Below are 21,739 nucleotides of genomic sequence, written 5' to 3'. Positions count from 1 at the left end.
TAGATCTGGAAAGCTGGCTCAAGGTACACAACTCCAGCTATGTAAATAACATAGCTGGAGTCCATGTACCTTAAGCCAAGCTTGACACTGTCTTCACAGCGGGAGGTCGATGAGAGCAAACACTCCTATCTGCTTTCCTTACTCCTCACGACTGAGAGAAGTACCGGCCCCAACCAGGGGCACCGTCAGCATTCGATTTAGTGGGTCTTTACTAGACCCACTAAATTTAATGCCAGAAGATCAGTCTCCATCACAATAAGTATAGAAGTGGCCTAAGTGTCTATTCAAAGAAGTCATATGGCTACCTGCAGAGATTCTCTTTTGTTTTTGTTGTTCTTATTAACTTCATTAATCCGTTTTATTTTTTTTTATTCGATAGGCAGGAATGGTGTCCCTAGCCTCTATTTATCAGAAGCTAGGAATGGGCAACAGAGGATGGATCATTTGATGATTATCTGTTCTGTTCCTTCCCTCTGGGGCACCTGCCATTGGTCACTGTTGGCAGACAGGATACTGGGCTAGATGGACCTTTGGCCTGACCAAATCTGTCCGTTCTTATGTTCTTCTGATCAAATATACAGATTACAGCACTAATCAAAATGAAATCTGTAGAGTTAGAATCTAACATTAGCCAAGAAGGCTAATGGCATATTAGGTTGCATTAAGAGGAGCTTTGCCAGCAGATCCAGAGATGTCATTATTCCCCTTTATTCGGCTCTGGTGAGGCCACATCTGAAGTATTGTGTCCAGTTCTGGACCCCTCACTACAAAAAGGATGTGGACACATTGGAGAGGGTCCAGCGAAGGGCAACCAAAATGATTAGGGGGCTGGAGCATATGACCTATGAGGAGAGGCTGAGGGAGTTGGCTCTGTTTAGTCTGCAGAAGCGAAGAGTGAGAGGGGATTTGATAGTAGCCTTCAACTTCCTGAAGGGAGGTTCCAAACAGGATGGAGAAAGGCTGTTCACAGTAGTGACAGATGGTAGAACAAGGAGCAATGGTCTCAAGTTACGGTGGGGTAGGGCTAGGTTGGATATCAAGAAAAACTATTTTACTAGGAGGGTAGTGAAGCACTGGAATGGGTTACCTAAGGAAGTAGTGGAGTCTCCATCCCTAGTGGTGTTTAAGTCTCGACTTGACAAAGCCCTGGCTGGGTTGATTTAGGTTGGGATTGGTCCTGCCTTGGGCAGAGGGCTGGACTTGATGACCTCCTGAGGTGTCTTCCAGCTCTATGGTTCTATGATTCTATGATGAATATTTATATCTGAATACACATTTTGGTTCTAGGGACAAATTCCAAATCCTTTGTCAGCTTTTAACTTCAAACTCTTCAGAAACCTTTGGATTAGATAAAGCTCCCACATATTCATTTCCCCTGACTTCTAATTTCTGAAAATAATGGGACAGGTTTGAAAAAAGTCTCCTAAATTGTATTGGAAGTTTTCTCGTGCACTTGTATGTGCAGCTGCAATTTTATTTGCATATAGTCACATAAAGTGCCTCATCAGATCTATGCTAATTCAAGACTCTCTTGAACTGCTCCTGGGGATCCTAGTAGAATCAACTATTTTATGAACCCAATAAAAGACTAATGACCTTTCCCAAGAATAGCCATGGCCAGGGGACCTCAGTGATGGAAAGTCCAAGGATTATAGCTGCACGAAATTCCCAGAATTCCCACTCCAACATAGTGGGGAGAGGGCTTACCTGCAAAATTCCATGATGTTGGTTAGAAGAGAGCATGGCCAAGATGCCCATCCCATAAGCTGATCCAGAACAGGCCAATGGCATGGCTTCTATGAAGCCTCAGCCATCAATTAATTTGATCACCTCCATGGAGACAGAGACATTACAAACATTGTTAGCTGGCTGTAGGGGCCTTACCATTTTACGCACAGCCATCCTCTGTGCACAGACATGCTACTTGCAGCAGAAATGATGGGAGCTATGCAAAGGCATAGACGTGATTGCTAATATCAAGTTACCTCATGTGGCTTTTAGGGGGTCCTAAGTTACCATTGCCAGACATCTCAAGTTTTCCATTTCAGTAATGAATGTTCTGGGGTGTGCGGAAGCCAGATAGGGGTGGGGAAAATCCATCTTTTCCGCATCTAATTTTGTGTCTTGGACCTTTGTTCTGATGATGTGCTGTATTTTAAGAGGAAGGGAGGGTTCTGTCAAGGGAGAGAAGAGTTTGTGGTTATTATCCCTGTCATGTGAGAGTGCCTTTTTCATTTGGCCTTCCTCTCATGAGTCATCAGTCATATTACATGTATAGCCTCTTCAGGAGGGAGCCCGGTGCCTCGCCTGAGAAGTTAGGAGTCAGGAAGTAGTCAAAGGAGTCTGGCGAGTGCACACCTGGAGTTGGCAATCAGGATGTGCCCAGCCAATGTAGAGCTACCTCTTCAGCATGCCCAAGGCATGCTCAAAAACCAGTGAGCCCATGAAAGATAAGGATCCCTGAAAGATAAGCTTTGGGGAGGGTTATTCTGGCTGTGTATGTGGTAGCTGAAGCCCGACAGACGTGTACTCATCATCTTCAACAGCCATGGGCTCAATGCCCATCGGTGTCCGATGCCTCCCTCGCTATTTCTTTCCATCTTTCTCTGTCCAGTGCGGAGTTGCTTAGTTTCTGTAGACGATCTCTGCACCAATCTACTATATCATCTCCACATTCTCTGTGGGGTCTGCCGCTCCTATTTGGATGATCCATTATGCCAAATACTAGGGTCTTCACTTTTCGCTCATTGTTCATTCTGCAGATATGCCCGAATAGCTGCTTTGTCATAAACTGTGAAATGTGGACACATTTGGGTTTTTTCCCCAAAAAACCACAATATACAAAGGAGGAAATAAAACATCACTATTAATATGAATGAACTCAACCAGTGAACATCACTATTAATATGAATGAACTCAGCCTCTACATCTCTCTCTCTTGCGCACACACACACACACACACACACACACACAATACCGAATGGGGTGGCAATGTACCGCTCACTGAGAAGTAATTTGCATGAATTTCCCCTGGTCACAACACCATGGGAAACAAAGAGGGGCTCCACCAGTCCCATATTTTTTGGATTCAAGGAACATGCGTCCCAAATCCCACAGACTTCTTGGTAAGTCTAGGGATGGCTTCCTTTGTCTCTAGGGGCACGTCTACACAGCAGAGCAAAAATTGAGCTACATAACCTGAGGTACGTCAATTACGTAGCTGAAGTCGAAATAGCTTAATTTCGCTTTTGGTGCTGTCTACACAGCAGGAAGTCGAAGGAAGAACACTCTTCCTCCGACTTCCCTTACTCCTTGCGAAATGAGGGTTACAGGAGTCAGAGTAAGAAGTTCTCCAGCTCACCATTATTTTGAAATAATAGCTTGCAGTGTTGACACACTCTTTGTTATTTCAGGATAACGTCAGTTATTCCGAAATAACGCTGCTGTGTAGACGTACCCTATGTGTTTCACACGTACAAGACAATACTCACCCTAACTTGCACATTAAAGATCTATATAAAGAAAAAAAAACACCACATGTAATAACTCTGATTCTTTGATTAGTGACTTAGGCCCCAAATTTTTAACTAATTGAGTACATTAAATAATATGTCCCTAAAAGACTGACTTTTTCAAAGCTTCTTTAATAAAAATTCTATTTGGGATTTGACCATAATGGCTATTCTTGCTTGCCAAAACATGACTTCTTAGCAGGTGACTTTCATCAAGTACATCTGAAATAGTACCTAAATGAATTAGCAATAAAATGGACTTAGGCCTAGCAGTGGGAGCCTCCATTAATCTTGGGTTAATCACTAAAGAGATGCCATTCACTTTTCTTAAGAAGTCACATTTTTCTCCCCTTGCTGGCGACCAGATTTCATAAAGTAACATATTTCTAATGAAAGAGCTCTGCTTGAATTAAAACCCTGAAGGTTTATGCAGATTTTAGTTTTGATTACTGCTGGCATGGGCTCTTAGCAGACTCCAGAAGGTAGGGCCGCCGTGAAAGAGTCCCAGCATGCAATTCATAATATTCTTTGAAATAAAATAGTGCACTTGTACTTAGTGGCTTTAATCAGCTCTGACTTTTGATAGTCAAACAATAGCTAATTACAGTAACACCTGCCTTCTAAGTCATGTCATGTAGGTTATTGCCAACAAGAGACCTTGTATCTTAGCTGCATGATTATTATAGAGTCTAAAACCTATCTGTACAAAAAAAGTAGAACTGACACTCTGCAAGTTTGGTAGCCATTAGACAGGTTTTATTTTCTGATGCATTTTCTTGCTTTTCTATTTGCTATTTTCTGCATTTGAAAGGGGGAAATCGGTGTTTGTGACCACAATGGGAATGGAGTCGCAGCAAAAAAATATATATTTGTATTTGTCGCTCTTGCAATTGTATAAAGTATCCAGAACTATTTCTGAATATATAGATTTCTAACCACATTGGAAAATGTTTGACAATTGAGTGGTGTAAAACAAAGTAAAAATACATTCAGAAGCCAACATTCTTGGTATGATTTAAAATGTGGCATCAAACAGCAGCTATCCACAGGGTTTTGTTTCTCTGTCTTTAAACCTAATAGTATTTGGGGAAGGGGTGGTTGGAGAAATCTGGGTCTATTTTTTTTAACTCTTACCCAAACTTGGAGGAATTGTGTGAAATAGACCCCATATCCAAACATCTGATTTTGGAATGAACCAATAAGGTTTTCAAAAACCAGTCCCTGCATTTTCCCCTTCTCTACTTTTCACTGGACTGTACAATCGGATGAGTTCGTCTCTAAGTGCTCGCTGTTGTGGAAGCCATAAATTATCGTCTCATTGAAGACATTCTTTTCTCATTAATTTTGCTAGCAAATAAGTCTTTGTTTTCACAAACCCAGTCAAGTGAGTAACGTCAGTTGTTGGCTACAGGCTCAACAGACCTTGTAACAACTTTCCAAGAATTAACAATAAAGATGTGTGTAATGATAACATGATGGATGCTCCCTCCTCTAGGCACAAAGAGATAATAGGCCATGTTCTGCTCTTTGTTGTGGCGCTGTGTAAATGACAGAACTATATGGCCCAGGGAAGGTTAAAAGAGGAATTGTGATAATTGGGTTCAAAGAGAGCCTATCATTAACCACACAACAAAAATCATCACGTCAAGAGAATGACAAGTAGATCGTGTGTTGTAACGTGCACATGTGTCTAAGCTTTACATGGCTAAGCCCTTATAGTTATAAATTGGGTTCACTGACAGTGATCGGCTGCAACTTGACTATTTAAGCTCTTATTAAAGCAAAGAAATAGATATGCATTTATTAAGCAGCAAATGCGTGTAAAAGGATGTGTTGTATCACAGTTCATTTTCAATACCTTGCAAATTTATATACATTATTATCTACCATTCATTTGAGAGACTTGGTGCGTCTGTCTGCCAGTGAGTCTGTCTGCTCAAGAACGCCTCCTGAAACAAAGAGCTAGGGCCACCAAATTTGGTAGGCAGCTTCCTCTTATCAGAACGTAAAGGAAGGTCAGAGTTTGGGTGTACCAGGACAATGGGATGTTTGCAGGATTCAGTTGTTTCTCATCAAACGGATATGGAGAAGTCTGGTAGCAGGGACAGTTATACTCCAGAATGACCACAAGGGGACAGAAAGCACAAGGAACAATTATACTCTAGACTGACCATGGGAGGGCAGCAAGCAAATGCACTTCCAAAAGTCCCAGAGAGCCATGGTGCTGCTGTCAGCCAGGCGGCACGGCCCCAGCTGTCCCAAGCCAGCCCTGGAGAGTAACACAAGTCATCCCCACCACTATGAAAGACAGTCCCTGCCCCATATGGCTTACAATCTAAATGGACAAAACAGAAAGAGGGATATGAAGTAACTTGCCTTAAGTCACAGAGCTGGTCAGGGGAATAAATGGGAATCAGACCCCAATTCACTATCTAACACTCTAGCTACTAGACAGGGCTTCCTCCTTTACCAGCCTCTGGGAGGAGATGTGAATGGCACAGTGGTTAAAATGCTGGTGGTCCTTCTACATTGTACTCCCATCATTGCTCCCTCTAGTGGAACTGCGGCAGTGGTGGCAACATTAGGACATTTTAAGGCAGAATAAAATGTCTGTTTTACTATGTCAGGATTGCCTGATGAAGCTCTAACATGTTGAAGTTCTATGTGAAACCTTAACTCTTTGCGACCTGTGGGTATCTATTAGGATGTAGATGTACAATACCCGGTTCCATACTAATTATCAAATAATATGGTATGATGCAATTTTATCAACACGTATAGAACAGCATCTTTGTTACCTCATGCTACTGGTATTTCCTGACTTTTCTCTTCCACTTTAACATTGCCTTGCTGTAGCTTAAGCATTTGATTTTGAATATCTTGTACAGAGCTTTCTAATTAAATGGCACACTCTCCATTCTTTAAACACTGAATAGATAACTTTGAATCTTGCTTTATATACTGGCTGCCGTACACAGCATAAAAACATAGAAATGCAGATGGATACATTGCGATTCTTCACATTTAAACTCTAAAAAGGTGCAGTGTTGAGTTTTGTGCATTTCTCATTGCAGCTAAAGTATTTTTTTAAAATAAGGCTGCTAATTACCAGGATAAGAGGGAAGGCCCTCTCATGGGATCAGAAACAGGTTAAAAGATAGAAAACAAAGGGTAGGAATAAATGGTCAATTTTCACAGTGAAAAGAGGTAAATAGCAGGCTCCCCCAAGAATCTGTACTGGGACAAGTTCTGCTTAACATATTCATATCTGCTCTGGAAAAAGGGGTACACCATGAGGTGGCAAATTACTTAAGACCAGTACATCCAAAGCTGACTGCAAAGAGTTACAAAAAGATCTCACAACACTGAGCGAGTGGGCAACAAAATGGCAGATAAAATTCAATGGTGCAAAGTGCAAAGTAATGCACTGTGGAAAACATTCCTCCTACATACAAAATGACAGGGTTTAAATCAGAGGTTACCACTCAAGAAACAGACTTGGCTGCCATTGCAGATAGTTCTCTGAAGACATCTGCTCGATGTGCAATGGCGGTCAAGACAGACTGTTAGGAACCATTAAAATATCAATGCCAGTGTAACGCCGATGGGAAGAACTGAATCTTGGGCCTCTGGAGCTTACTGCATGAGCCTCAAAGGCTGTAAAGCGGTGTTTTTCAAAGTGGTCCATGGACCCACTACTGTTTGCCATTTGCAGCCAAGGGGAGCCGTGGGAAATAAACAGCTGGAGTGGCCCATTAGCATCTTTCTCAAAGTGGGTCCATGGACTACGTAGTGCAGTGAACCACACCCAGTAGGTGTGTGAGTTACACCGGTTTATAAATCTATTGTGCATCCACATTGTGCATCATCCTGCCTATCCCGTCTCAAAAAATATATATTAGAATTAGAAAAGTAACAAAAAATGATTTGGGTATGGAACAGCTTCCACGTGAGAAGAGATTAAAAACAAAACAATGACTATTCCGTTTAGAAAAGAGGTGACTAACGGGCAATTTGATAGGGGTCTATGAAACCATGACTAAGGAAGTGTTATTTACCACTTACACGAGAACCCGGGATCACACAATGAAATGAATAGGCAGCAGGTTTAAAACAAACTCGAGGAAGTACTTCTTCACACAACACATCTTGGAATATGTTGTCAGGGGATGTTGTGAAGGCCAAAAAGTGTAACTGGGTTCAAGGAAAAAATAGCTAAGTTCATGGGGAATGGGTCCATCAGTGGTCACTAGCCAAGAAGGTGAAGGTTTCAACCTCACACTCTGGGGCCATAGCTATGCTATGCAGAAGATCGACACTGCTGCAGTTGATCTTCTGGGGTTCGATTTAGCAGGTCTAGTGAAGACATGCTAATTTGAACTGAGAGGACGCCGGTTCTCCTGCTCCTCATGAAGAGGAAGGGAAGCCAACAGGAGCATTTGATCCCATCAACCTGGATGGTGATTGAAGATAAGTCAACTCCAGCTATGTAATTAATGTAGCTGGAGTTGTGCATCTTAAGTCGCTAATTGCCTTGGTCCATTTATTGCCTTGGAAGCATCTGGCATTGGCCAATGTCAGAAGACCAGGTAGTGGGCTAGATGGTATGAAAAGATGGCCATTCTTATGGTCATTATGTTCTTATGGGATTTTAAATAAAATAAGTAATGTGGGTTATACAGGGTATTTATATTGAATGCCTGGTATACAGGATATTCACAGTACATGCATCACGGTTATTTTGATGAATGGGGGGGAAAGTGCATGCTGAAAGGCACAGATGTTAACTTCACATCCCTGAACTCTGCTCCAGCGCAGCTTTTAACGCGCCAACTTTTGATTTCTTATTTAGTTAGTCCCTCTCACCCTGTCATTTGTCATGTTATGCTCAAGCGGTGCAGTAAGACATCTTCTTTATATCAGTTACCATGTTTGCCATACCTGATCAGTTTGATTGATCATTGCCTGAGCCACAGGTTGGTAATAAGCTGTTTTGAGAAACTCCCACATTTCCCCTGGGACAAAATTGGCATGACAGCCTTATAAACTGGCCATTTATCAACCAGCTCCCCAGTGATCGGTGTCGGAGCACCGTTCAGCAAGCTGCATGGCAATGGGGATAGATTAGAAACCACTGGACACTCCATTGAAGCTAATATGAGAAGTACAGTAAGAAAGGATGCAGCAGCTGCATCAAAATTGGAAGCACAAAGGTTGCGTTTTAATTTTTTCCTCTGTCTGCTCTGGCCACAACCTGTATACCAATTATGGGTCAGTTTAATGAGTCCAGGTAAAAATCTGCCTTTCAGATGCATGTCAGATTATAGTGGGTTTTTTTTTTTAATTTCAATGGACCTGCTCTGGCCTGGAACCGGAGAAACCCATCTTTTCTTTGAATAAGAAGACCTGATTCAGAAAAATTTCTATTTTACAGATTGGGAGGTATCCTTTCTGTCTACCAATGTGCAGATGCTAATAGGTAGGGCCCTGCAAAATTCACAGTCCATTTTGGTCATTTCCCAGTCATAGAATTTTCAGGCGTGTCAGTGTCACCCTTTCAGATGTTTACATCTGAAATTTCGTGATGTTGTAAACATGGGGGCTCCAACTTAAAACAGGAGGAATTCAAAGCTGTTGTGAGGGTTGTCATGTGATTGCCTCTCTCACTTCTTTGCTGCCTTCAGGGCTAGGCTCTGACAGCAGCAGCCCGTGGCTTCATGCAGGTTGGGGAGGTAGCCAGAGGTGGGTCTGATCAGCTCCTAAGAGTGTCCATGCCGGGGAAGACAAAGTCCTGTCCCTACCTGGCCCCACTGGAACTGGCAGTGGGAGCCCCCTTCATGGTAAGAGGCTCCAGCTGTTGGAGAGGGAGATCCGATTTCATGGTCCGTGGTGAGTTTTTCACAACGTGTAAAAAGTGTATTTGCTGGGATCATTCTACTGAACAGCATTGAGTTCCCAAGTCAACGTTAAGACCCACTCTTCCAGCAGTTTTAAAGGGCCAAGACTGTATAGACTCTAGTCTAGGAAAGAACTGAATCACCTGCTTAATTTAAATGTCATACGACTACGTGCACACTGATGGAAAAAGGCCTCGGTTTCGGTGGTGATGTAGGTCCTAGTCACTGTAATGATCTTTGTATCTTAGTTTCAGAAGAAAGTACGATAAAGTGTCATACTACCTCTCATTCATCCTTGTGTTAACAAGTTATCTGCTGTACATTGCAAATGGAAAAACAAACAATGGCCGAGCAGGACGGCATCAAATATTGCAAAACTTTTCTTCTCTCACCCTACTTCTGCTGTGTTGTTTTTTCCCAGGGAATGTTGGCGAAGTGGCTTCTATTGCATACGTTGAGTGCGAAGTTATTCCCAGACTGTGCAAACTGTAATTTTTAATCTTAACGATAGATTTAGTGACCGCTGAAGTATAAAATAGACCTCGGTGGCCCAATCAATCACATTTGCATAGTTTAGAGAAAGTATCTGTATGAGATTTTTTTTTTTATATCAGAATGTCTGTACTAGTAATAGATGTGTATTAGCACCCATAAACCTGTTTGAATTTAATCTCTCTCTAAATAATACCAACAGCTTTAAAGCAAATCTCTAAAGCAAATGCAACTGCAACATAAACAGCCTGCAACATCAGGCTTAAAAGCTACTACAAAAACCCTAGAAGATTCATGGGCTGCGATATTACTAAGGTGCTCTATAGTGAATTGAAAAGCTTTGCAATTAAGGTACAATGTATTACCAAGTACTAATCAACTGACAGCCCTTGTATTTCAGTGTGAAGTACATATAGTAATAGTAAACCTATTGTGTTAAACCGGCGGTGGGCAATAACTGACCCATGGTCTGGACCTGGCTTAACAGGGAGAGCCCCTGGCAGGCTTCCAGATGCTTTATTTACCTGCACCTCCATAGGTATGGCAGCTTGAACGCCCATTCCTGGCCAATGGGAGCTGCAGAAAGCGGTGTTCCAGTCTGTGCTGCTTCCTGCAGCTCCCATTGGCTGAGAACAGCGATCCCCGGCCAACGGGAGCTTCGAGTGGCTGTACCTGTGGAGCACAAGGAAATATAATTCTGGCGGCATGCTGGGCTAACCCTCGCAAACTGCCTCCGGCTTATTGCCCATCCCTGTGTTACACTGAATGAGTAGCAGAAGCTTTTAAAAAGTTTGAGCTAGAAGCTCAGATCCTTCTGACATATGAAAAAGCCTGGCTGCACATTTTAAGAGATCAGGTGAGGTGCTGAAGAGTCCATTCAGACTGAATGTCTCTGGGGCACTCTACACCCACTAGATTATCGGTCTGTCCTGGTTGGGAGTGAGCTAGAAATACCCCAAAGGGCAACTTCTCTTCTGCATTATTTTGGAATTTCTAGTTTTGAACAAACCATCGGGTGCAAATGTGAGAAAACATTAAGTGTGGGAAGGTGAGGGTTTTTTAAAGTTTCTTCTGAGGCCAGTTCCACATTACAGGGGAAAGTCAACTTAAAGTATGTAATTCCAGCTTCATAAAAAGCATAACTGGAATTGATGTATCTTAAGCCAAGCTTTGGTGCTGTCGTCACAGTGGAAGGTCAACGGGAGAAACGCTCCCGTCGAATTCCCTTTCTCCTTGTAAGGAGTAGGAGTACGGGTGTTGCCGGGGGCGCCCTCAGCATTCTATTTAATGGGTCTAATGAAGACCTGCTAAATTGAATGCTGAAGATGGTCCCCCGCAACCACAACCTTCCCACAAGTGGAGATGTAGCTGAAGTATTCAAGCCAATGTTGTGGTTGGTGTAGCTGAGGGAGCACACCTGGAGCACTCGGCCTGGTGCAAGATCTGAGGCCTGCCCCAAAGCCAGGCCACGTCTTAAAGCAGTTGCTGGCAAGTTCACTACGCAGTGCATGAACTCAGCCAGGTTGTTGCTGGTGTGCTAGGCATGCCATCTTCCAACTGATTCAAATCCATTCCAATCCAGTACAACTGGAGATAGTTCTACAAAGTAATGCATAGGGAGGTGTTCTCCGAAATATCAGGAACAAGGGGAGGTGACAAACAGATGTCATGAAACACATAAGGTGGTACGTAAATTTTGCCTCAGTCTATACGTGTCAGGGGATCTCGCCTTAACCCTTTGTCCACCTTAGAGGGCATCAGAAAATCTTGCTGCCGATGGAGCTTAGTCTTCATCACTAGAAACTCATGCAGTAATGTTCCTTTAGACAGGGGCACTAGAACCATTTTCATGGTGGGGGTGCTCAGCTACCCCCCTTGCACCTTGCTGCCCCACCCATCCATGCCCCTCACTTCCCCACTCTGGGGCCACATCTGAGGGTGGCTGCCGAGTCCCAGGTGTAGGGATGATGGTCGGGGACCTGGAGCCCGCAGTGGAGCCCCTGGGCCTGGCCACCAGGACACCAGGCAAAAGCAGACCCATAACGGCTGGGACCACGGGACCACCAATGGAGCCCGTGGGTCCAGTGGCCAGGACTCCAGAGGCTAGGGAGGCTGGGGCTGGAACCCCATAAAATGTACACCCCTTACCTTCCATCTTCCCATGCCTGTAGAGATTCATCTGGGAAGCTTGTACTGTGTCTTGAGGGTAATAAAACTGGCTGGGCAGCTTTGACGTGGAATTGAGCCTGTCCTCTTGTTGGGTATTTCTGTCCAGGCCTGCTGATCCTGCTACCTACACAGAGCTGGGACCGCCCAGGGAGACAACACACACACAAGCCAACTGAGAACCTTTGGGTTCGCCTTGTTTTATTTGGACTTTTCTGCCGACCGCAGTCACAAACTGAGATCGTTATGAACTTCAAAGTTGAGGGACATGTTGATCTGAAGCCTCGAGGTTCTAGCGTGGCCTGTCCTGCAGTTTGGAACGGGATTGCAGGCCTGGTTCATTTCTTGTTTGTGTCTGTGTCTCTGAACAGGGTCCATATTAAAAACCCACCAAGGCCCTCCTGTAGGTAAATAGCACAGGGCTGCTTTCTCTCCACATGCGTTTTTGACTGAGGGTGTCTGTCTGTGGAAGAAAGGATGAGTGTTGCAAAAACAAACAGACACTCATGGAATTTTGTGCTTGGCTCCTTTATCACAGAGCTGGTGAAATTTTCTCCCTAGATGAATAGGCAGAGTTACTGACCAGCTATGAGTTGGTGGAGATCCTGCCGAGGAGCTGGGTAGTCCTCTCCTTGAACTGTGAAGACAGCTACTAGCCTTTTGCATGCTCATTGGAGATGAAAACTCATAAAATGTTATGTAGCGACACTGACGCAGTCTGAGGTCAGGGCCCCCAAGAAGCGAGCTGGTTTTCTGGGGAAATGTGGTCAGATCAAAGCACTCAGAAGAACAAGATGTTCAGATGACAGGAGAGCCTGGACACACGGTGGAATGAGAGGAGATACTGTTCAGGCCCGTTTCTGTGGTTAGCTAACTGGAGTTCTGAAGGTAGCTGTCTCGCTGGAGGTAAGGCACACTGCCTCGCAGAGCAGCTAACCATGCTGCTCCTCGCCGGGAGAAGGAAACATTGAAAGGCTCTGTGCTTTCAGTGCTGTCCTTGAGGAGTGAGCACACATACTGCAAAGCTGCTGCTTCTTCAGAAACGCCGAGCCTGCCGGTGCAGTGGGACTGACCGCCGTGCATGGTTTAGGAGATGGGAGACCAAAAAAGAGGGATTCTCCTCAGCCCAGAAGGGCTTAAAAGAAAAGACAAAACAGCAGCCCTTTCCTATGAGAGCACACTCCCAGGGCACCCCTGGCTCCGAGTATGCCCATGAATGGCATCGAGGCCAGGGAAGACCTGGGAGTAGGGGTGAGAGGCTCCAGGGAATGGCTTGGACACTTCAGTACACATTTATCTGGTGGTCAGATGGGTCCGAGTGGGTGTTGCGTGTGGCAGGGGATGGAGGACGTTCTGGCCTGGCTACTAACCGGACTCTAAAAGCTGGTTTTTCCGAACTGTGAAGCCTACAGATCAGAAGATGTGACCCCAGGCCCCCGGAGTCCGCGGGATGCTGTGGGTCGTTTGGCAAATTTTGGCAGCTGAGTGTTGTGAGGTGTGTCGAGTGTGTGATCTCTGCCTCCAGGATCTACACACTAGACTGGGACAGACCAGGAGGAGCATGTGGGGTGGGGGAAGATACTGGAAGGAGGGAAGAAAGGTCTTGTAACACAGGTGCAGGAATGTTTTTAAGAGTGGGGGGTGCTGATAACGCCTCCTTTCCCTGTTCCCTCCTCCCCGCAGCCCTAGTTCCTTCGCCTGTGCCCTGTAAGAATGAATTCATCCAGCATCCAAAAAACCATTTCCGCTTACCGTTTCTGGGAGGGGCGGGGATGTGCTACGCAGCAGGTGGGAGGTGCTAATCCTCCTGCACGTATAAATCCACTGTCCTTGTCTTTCTCCGTGAGAACAGGTGCCTATTTTGGCCCCGCTGGAAAGGAACACGGTGCAGCAAAGGGAATCACTCGTTGGGCAATGAGTTATAAAACTAAACAAAACAAAAAAGCCTGACTCGAGCAGAAACAATTCCAGGAGACAGCTGATGGTGATAACAAGCCATGATCTCAGCTCAGGAGGCTGAGGGGGTGACAGTCTCTGCGTCCCAGATCGTTTCCTTTCCACCAGAGGGAAACTAAACACTGCACAGCGGGCTAGAAAACACAAGCCAGAGAAAGCCCCAGGATTGCATAAGACAGGGGCCTCCAACCTTTTTAAGCACAATCACTTTTGCAATTGAAATGCAATCCAGGATCTACCTTGAACCCAAATACCCTTGTCCCACCTCCTCCGTGCCCCTTCTCTGAGTCCCTGCCCCTGCTTACTCCATCCTCCCTCCCTCCCTCATCCTCCCTCCTTTTCACCAGGCCAGTGCAGAGGTTGGAGTGTGGGGGTGGGGGGATGAAAGCTCTAGTCTTGGGCTATGGGATGTGGAGTGCAGGGAGGGGATCTGAGCCGAGCATGGGGCAGGGAGTTGGGATACAGGAGGGGGTTCAGGGTGCAGCATTTGAGAGGGAATTTGGGTGCAAGGAGCTAAGGGCAGAAGCTTGGGGTACAGGAGAGAGTTCATGACTGGGGCAGGGGTTCGGAATGCTGGCTTCAGCTGGACACTGCTTACCTCAGATGGCTCCTGGGTGGTGGTACAGTGGGACTAAGACAGGATCACCCCTTCCCCAGCCCTGCACCACTCCCAAAAGCATCCAGCAAACTCCCTCTCCCAAGCCCTGTTGTGCCCCACTTCCACTCTGTGGAGGTAGGATACAGGGTGGGAGAAGGGACACCCTGATATCAGCACTCCTCCTCTCCCTGACCTGCCCAGCAAGTAGGAGGCTCCAGCATGAAGGCTCCAACACAAAGGACAGGAGGCACGCAGCAGTGGGAGAGGGGCAGCTGAAGTGCCGGTACTTGACAGCCTCCTGGCCAAACCAGTCAGGATCCCCTGTCAGAGGCACCAAGATCTACCCGTAGATCCTGATTTAATGATTGGTGGCCATAGGTATAAGGGTATTAAAAACCGTGAGATTGGTCCTGGCCCTATTGGTTTGTATGTTCTGTGGGGAAACCCACAAGCAGTAGGAGAAAAGCTTATGTTGTGGGCCATGCATATTTTGGTCCCTCTCTGTATATGCCTCTGTCAAGCCCGCAGGTGTGTTTCAGGCTGAGGGAATCTGTGTGCTTATATTTGGCATCAGGTTTGTCAAACTTTCATCGGTTTCAGCCTGCATGAGTCTTCATGCCCCCTGATGTAGAGTTTTGGCTCCTGATGAACCTTTATGGTTCAACATAACACTGGTGAATTTCATTTAGCTCCATGCATTCCATGTGAGTTTCACAGTACCCAAAAGGCAACAAGAAAACCATCGCAACTGGAAAGCATCTAACCCTCTCTGTTCATCTGTTTCATCCACCTGGCGCGGCCTGCACATGATAAGAATGCTGAATGCTCTTCTCAGTGATACTAGAAGTTCAAAGGGAGATGCTGCAGAGGCCAAAGGATGAAGAAAAAATCAACAAGTGTTCGGCGTGTTTCTCCTTTGTCCGGCACGTTGTTGAGTTGTTTACACCAGAGCTATTCAGACTTTCTAATGTGTCCTTTCCAGGGCAAAATATTAAAACACTGTCAATTTAATTATTAGCCACTCACAATGCTTTCACTATGTCATTAATTGTAGTCGATAAAACAATAAAATGTGGTTGGTCATTTTGCTGTGAGAATAAAATATTTCAAAATAACGAGGCGTCCTGTGGCACCTTAGAAAGGAGCAGATTTATTTATTAGGGCACCTATCAAAATAGTAAATGAAACAATGAGTTTGCATGATGGCGGCCCCTGTGGATAATGCAGGTCGCTAATTTGGCCACGGAAGCACTGAGTATCCCTGGTTTACACCGCTGCAAAGCAAGAATAAAGCATTTCCATTCTGGCTGGGAGCCTTTTACATACTCTTCACACACATGTAAATGGCTGCCCCAGATAACAGAGAATCAGACCCTGGAGTGGGTGAGATAGAGACAGTAGCTGTGTCTTCCCACTGTATCAGACCAAGGGACTAAAAATTAGGAGGTCCAAAGAGTTCTATTTCCAAGCGTCATTTGGGTGCAGAAGGAGAATTCATGGTCATACTGCTCTTATCCTGGCTCTTGGAACCTGCCTTTGCTAACTTGCTTCCTGTTTCCGACCGGAGTGTCCTTTTCCAGGAGCGTAATCCTTACAGTAAACAAATGTTTGTCTACTGACAGGATCCCATATTCTACTATACCAATGCCAATGATACTTAGCATAGCACAATAATTTATATCAAGAACTAATGTGTTGTTTGATTACAAGAATAAAATCATTCCCCTCACAGTGTTGACACCCATACTTAGAAAGGAGGAGACTATACTTACTCTTGGGTATATCACACCAGAGACAAAGGCTCATCTTGTGATTTAGGGCAGGTCTACACCACAGTGACAGGTCGATCTATGCTAATCAATTGGAGTTACATTAGTTGCATAACTCAAATCAACGTAGCTTAGATCTACTTACTACAAGGTCCACATCGCGCTGGATTGACAGAAAAAACTCTCCCATTGACTCCCTTTACTCTTCTCATTTTGCTAGAGTATCGGAGTCAACAGGAGAGCAATTGGCGGTTGATTTATCATGTCTGCTAGATGCAATAAATCAACCCCTGCTGGATCGATCCAGTACATAGTGAAGACATGCCCTAAGGCATGACTGGGTCTCAGGAAATCTGAGTTCCTTGCCAACCATCTTAGACTTCCTGTCTGAGGTCTGGGCATTTCACTTTATCTCTCTGTGCCTCAGCTGCCCTTCAGCAAAATTGGAATAGAAATTTTCTCCCATATTCAGTTTGCCTAATTTTCAAATTGATCAGGAATGGAACTAGCTCTTATTAGGTGAATATTAGTACAGAGGGGCTTTGATCTTGGTTAAGTTCTCTTGACCTTTTCAGAATAGAAATTAATAGGACTGTATTGGAAATTTTTGGCACAACATCTTTTTTGGTCAGAGAACACTGATTTGTCAAACCTAAATCTTTTTTGTAGAAGAGCTGGTTTCAGTAAATTTCACAGCTTCCAACATTTCATTTCAGCATTTTCAATTTTTTTTTTTAAAAGACAGCTTTCCAGTTCAAAATTACTTTTCATTTGGACATTTAAGCTGATGGGAGAAACAAAGAAACAAACAAATAAAAATCTGCCCAAACCATTGTGAGATGTAAACATCTTGATTCACCCACAACAGGGTTTTTTTTTTCTCCCAATGTTTCAATACAATAAAATATTTGTCCCAATTCAATTTTGAAATTGTTTCCAGGGCATCAAAACTGTTTCCCTCCTAGCTGGACTATTCAATAACAATTAAAATTAACCTCTAGACATGTACATTCTGAGCTACGTTCTGTCCGTTCTTGGGAACAAAGTAGGATAAATAATTTCAGATCCTTTTATTGATGCCAGCTTTAGTTACAGTGATGTAACCTGGAAGTAGCACAAGTCTGCAGACAGCTAAGACTCAGATTTGGAGAACGATTTATATATAATACTAAAACGTGAATGATATTTAGCAGCTTGTGCTGCTTCCTGTATTCTGACAAGTACAAATGAAAACTTCTCTAGTCCGGCACCCTGAGGACATTAGTGATACCGAACCAGAGAATTTGCCAAATTACAGCAGGTCAGTATTGTCTAGCAGCATTATCAACACTTCCACTGCTTGCTGGGCTCTTAGCAGACATTTAAAGGTAAATTAGAGCTAAATAGCAGCACAGAAACCTGACAGCCAGGACTGGTGGCTGTACAAACTTTATAGGACCACAGGAAACTTGCCCCCCTTCCCCCACACACACACGTACAATCATGCCGGATCACAGATGTTGCCAGCTCAGAGTGCCAGACTAGAGAGGTTCAACCTGTAATGGATTCATGCTTCCATTTTTCCTGGGTTCAGATGAAAAATGTTGACTCCTCCTCCACGCCTAGCTTGTTCCATCGAAGGTAGAAAACAATTGCTCCCACCAGAACCCACTTCAGGCACCCTGAGATGCTGGCAATGTATCAATCAGAAAAAGGGAAAATATATATATATAAAAAATGCAAGAAAGCAGAGGACAGAGTGCAAGCAATTGGAGACTATCCACAGTCACCATTGTTTTCTCTCACCTCAGTCCATCTCACCAGCATGTAAATATGTTGCAGTGTAAAACATCCAGACCCGCTCATTAGATTGTGACTGCCTCTTCCATCAGTGGCTGGAGGTTTGCAGAGACTAAAAGACCTAATTTCATGGAAAATTAATGGAGTTTCTTCTGTTTGAGTGTTGCGGGCTTCTGTAGGTGGAACAGAAAGAAGGTCGTGAGCATTCTCCATGTGGCATATGAGCAGTTTAGCTATTGAGCATAATTCCTAAAGGTATCACTTGTCATCTTCAGAGTGCAAGTATTAATCCTCAAAAGCTCCCACTGCAACCTAGGTTGGTGTTGTAATTCCCATTTTACAGATAAGGAAATGACTTCCTCAAAGCTTCAGAAAGATTTAGTGGTAGAGGACGGTTTATCACTCAGGAGTTCCTTAGTCCCATTCCTGTGATCTGACCACTAATCCACATTATTATTCTCAGGAATAGCCTACGCTAAAGGTGAAGAATGAATCAAGATACATGACTCCAGCTACATTAATTACGTAGCTGGAGTTGACGTATCATGATTTGATTTTCCCCACTCACCTCACAGCAGGAGGCTGACAGAAGCAAATGCTCCCATCAGCTTCTCTTACTCTTCATAGGAGCAGGAGTTCTGGCTGCCAACAGGGGCGCCTTCTGAGTTTGATTTAGTGAGTCTTAACTAGACCCACTAAATCGAACTCCAGAAGATCAATCTAAATTCCCCAAATAGATTATTGCCTCATTGAGTATTTATAGGGGGTATTAGTATGCAGCTGAAATGTAGAGGCTCCCCATTAAATATTATGCTCTATCATATCACTGCTGCTGAAGTGCAGAGGCAGCAAAACTGTAAATCTACAAACTGAAAGTCTGGAGTTTTGTTAAAAAATAAAGGTGTTGTCCAACTGTAGCACTCGTTTTTCCAAATGAAATAAAACTTGTATTTAAAATGTATTTTTCCTGCTTCTTCCAATATACCCAAAGGCACTAGCCTGCCTTCTGGATTAGGAACACTACAATTTCAATTGATAAATAAAATCATTTTTGGATTGCAAATAAAAAAAACCCATCTGAAACCACTAACCAGCTATGCTTTTATTTTTATGCCTATAAAAATGTCAGAGCCATTTGTTTTTAAAATTTTCCAATGACAAAAAGCACTTCTTTGAGCGGCTCTGTCCAGGTTTCAGTTGGAAGTGGAGTTACAGTGTCCTGAAGTTTCAGATGGAGGGCGAACAAAGAATTCCACTGAAAAAGTAGCCTCTCTTTTTCCTGTTTTCACCTAAAATTGTCATACGAGATCCTCGAAGTTCAGTTGAATTTGCATCCAGACGTTCAAGGGTGAAACCCCTGCCTCCATAAAGTCAATGGAAGTTTTGTCATTGACTTTGACGGAGCCAGGATATCAGCCCAGAAGCTTAATTCAGTCCTTTGCATTTTCAAGAGCTCTCCCGTGCTTCTTGGATTGATAGTGTCCGAGATATGGCAAGAACAGTTTTGGTTACCGCATTTCTAGATTCCAGATGCAAACAGGATTTCTTAATCTTGATTCCAGATGCAAACAGGAAGAACAAAGATCCAAAGAATAAAGACAAATAACCAAACTATATATTTTTTTAACTTCGAAAGGGGGTTTTGGAAGAAGTTCAGGATAGTTCTTAGTTTATCTGAAAGATTTCATCAGCTATCCTTCTAAGACCCAGATTATATAATTTTTTAAAGCAATGATTATAAGATATTTCAACCCCCAGTTTAAAAGTAATTTCTGCCAACACAGGTGAAACACTGTGAGTGCCTGTCAAAACACTTTTAAATGGAAAGGGAAACCATTTTCTAAGTAGTACACACCTAGTGCAGAAAAAAAGGGGAGAGTTTTTGCTTAAAAAAGTACATTTCTCTTTGCATTGTTTTACTTGTTTCATTACAAGAAGCATTTAAGGTTTCTGTAAATGCGAGGGAAAATATTTAATATTTTTTTCCAGTTTGAGTACTTTGTTGTTTTGGCAGCACGTGGTGTATAGTCATTTTCACTTTCTTCACTGTAAGTCCGTTAATCAGTTTCCCCTGTTGTTTGTGGACGTCTTTTCTACAGGAACAAGGGAGAGAGACAGGAAAATGCTTTTGTAATGCCACAGAAAAATGACAGGGAAACTCTAGAGCAAATGCAGTGCCTTAGACTCCTTTTAATTAATTTTTTTAACTGATTAGATTTCAAAGTGACTTAACACCGTCTTAAGATTTTTGCCTCATCTGTACAGACCAGGTAAACCATACTTTATCCCTATTAGAAGAAATAATTTTTTAAAATAAAATCTCTGCAGTCTGAGGTTGCGTTGGGATATTAATTCAGATGTAAAATCAGCGTGGAATCCTGTCACACTTTACAGATGACCAGATTTATTTGGGCATATGCTTTCATGGGTAAAACCCCACTTCATCAAATGCAGCTCTTGAAAGTGTATGTCCAAATAATTCTTTAAGGTGCCACAGGACTCCTTGTTGTTTTTGTAGATACAGACTAACACGGCTACCCCTCTGATAATTGTGATGCAATTATTGTCAGTTCATAACTTCCTATGAATGAAAGCTTTTTTGAGAACTTGTCTTCATTCATTCCCCCAGTCTGACTATGGTAACACTGTACCATCCAACTCAATGTAAACAGTTGTAGGATTTGGCATTTATAGAGTAATATGTCAAGATAGAGTAGTTTCGTCCTAGGATTAAGCTGAAGTATTCTTAAAAGAAATCAGTGCAGCCTCATTAAAGTTATATGCTCTCAAAATATGAATGAAATTTCAATGTCGTTTGTTTTATGGAAAGCTTAAAAAAAGAAAATAGCATTCATTTTAATATATTGAGTTGCATTGTTTTTTGCCATGTATATAATGTTCCCATGGAAATATAAAAAGAAAGATTAATCATAAGGTCGTATCAGCAGATGATCAGAATATGGAAATATTAAAGTTACAAGGAAGATCAGAACTACAGAACATGACTGTGTGCATTGACTTTTCTAATAATTGATTAAGTGTAGTAAGGTGAAGTTGATCTCCTCTGCGCATGAAGAAATATAGGAAAATATGGGTAAATTATTAAAATAAATACATTTATCTCCACTTTAAAAATTATACTTTATATGGGAAAGAACCATAATTTTTTTTTTTAAAAGCTTAACCTTTTAAAATAACCTTAAGATAAATGTGAGATGACACAATGCATAAATGTTGAGTATTTAGATGTATACTTTCTGTTGTTTTTGTTTTATAGCATATCCCTGGAGAGGAAATGTTTTAAAAACTAGCCAGACTTATATTTTACACATAAGCATGCCATTTCTTTTCTTAAACATATTGTTTGCCTGAACATTGGTTATAACCACTGTATGAAGGCGCCCTCTATCGATGAAAGTTGGAATTTACTACAATAATAGGCAAATATGGTTTTGGCTAAGCTTAGTGAGTTTTAAAACTTAAATAAAATATACTTTTTTCTCCTTCTTCTCAAAATGCTCTCCTCAGAGGCTGCCAACTTTATCTGAACCTTAAAAACAAAAGCCAAAC

At 43.1% G+C, this 21,739-nt stretch overlaps 1 protein-coding gene and 1 long non-coding RNA gene across 6 annotated transcripts in view; one reads left to right on the top strand and one right to left on the bottom strand.

Annotated features, from left to right (window-relative positions):
- The window catches only part of PRDM16 (PR/SET domain 16), a 537,737-nt gene that overhangs the window by 289,366 nt on the left and 226,632 nt on the right, over positions 1–21,739 (top strand). The window lies entirely within an intron of this gene.
- The window catches only part of LOC142819435 (uncharacterized), a 68,000-nt gene continuing 64,465 nt past the window's right edge, over positions 18,205–21,739 (bottom strand). For both annotated transcript variants that reach the window (XR_012897334.2, XR_012897333.2), the window contains 2 exons: positions 20,025–20,262; positions 18,205–18,342 (listed from right to left, as the gene is read on the bottom strand). This is a non-coding gene — a long non-coding RNA (uncharacterized LOC142819435). The remainder of the gene's footprint in view (positions 18,343–20,024; positions 20,263–21,739) is intronic.

This window comes from Pelodiscus sinensis, chromosome 24 (assembly GCF_052426305.1).
Source record: "Pelodiscus sinensis isolate ZL-2025 chromosome 24, ASM5242630v1, whole genome shotgun sequence".
In the NCBI taxonomy this organism is placed as follows: Eukaryota; Metazoa; Chordata; order Testudines; family Trionychidae; genus Pelodiscus; species Pelodiscus sinensis.
This window is presented reverse-complemented; position numbering and strand designations above follow the sequence as displayed.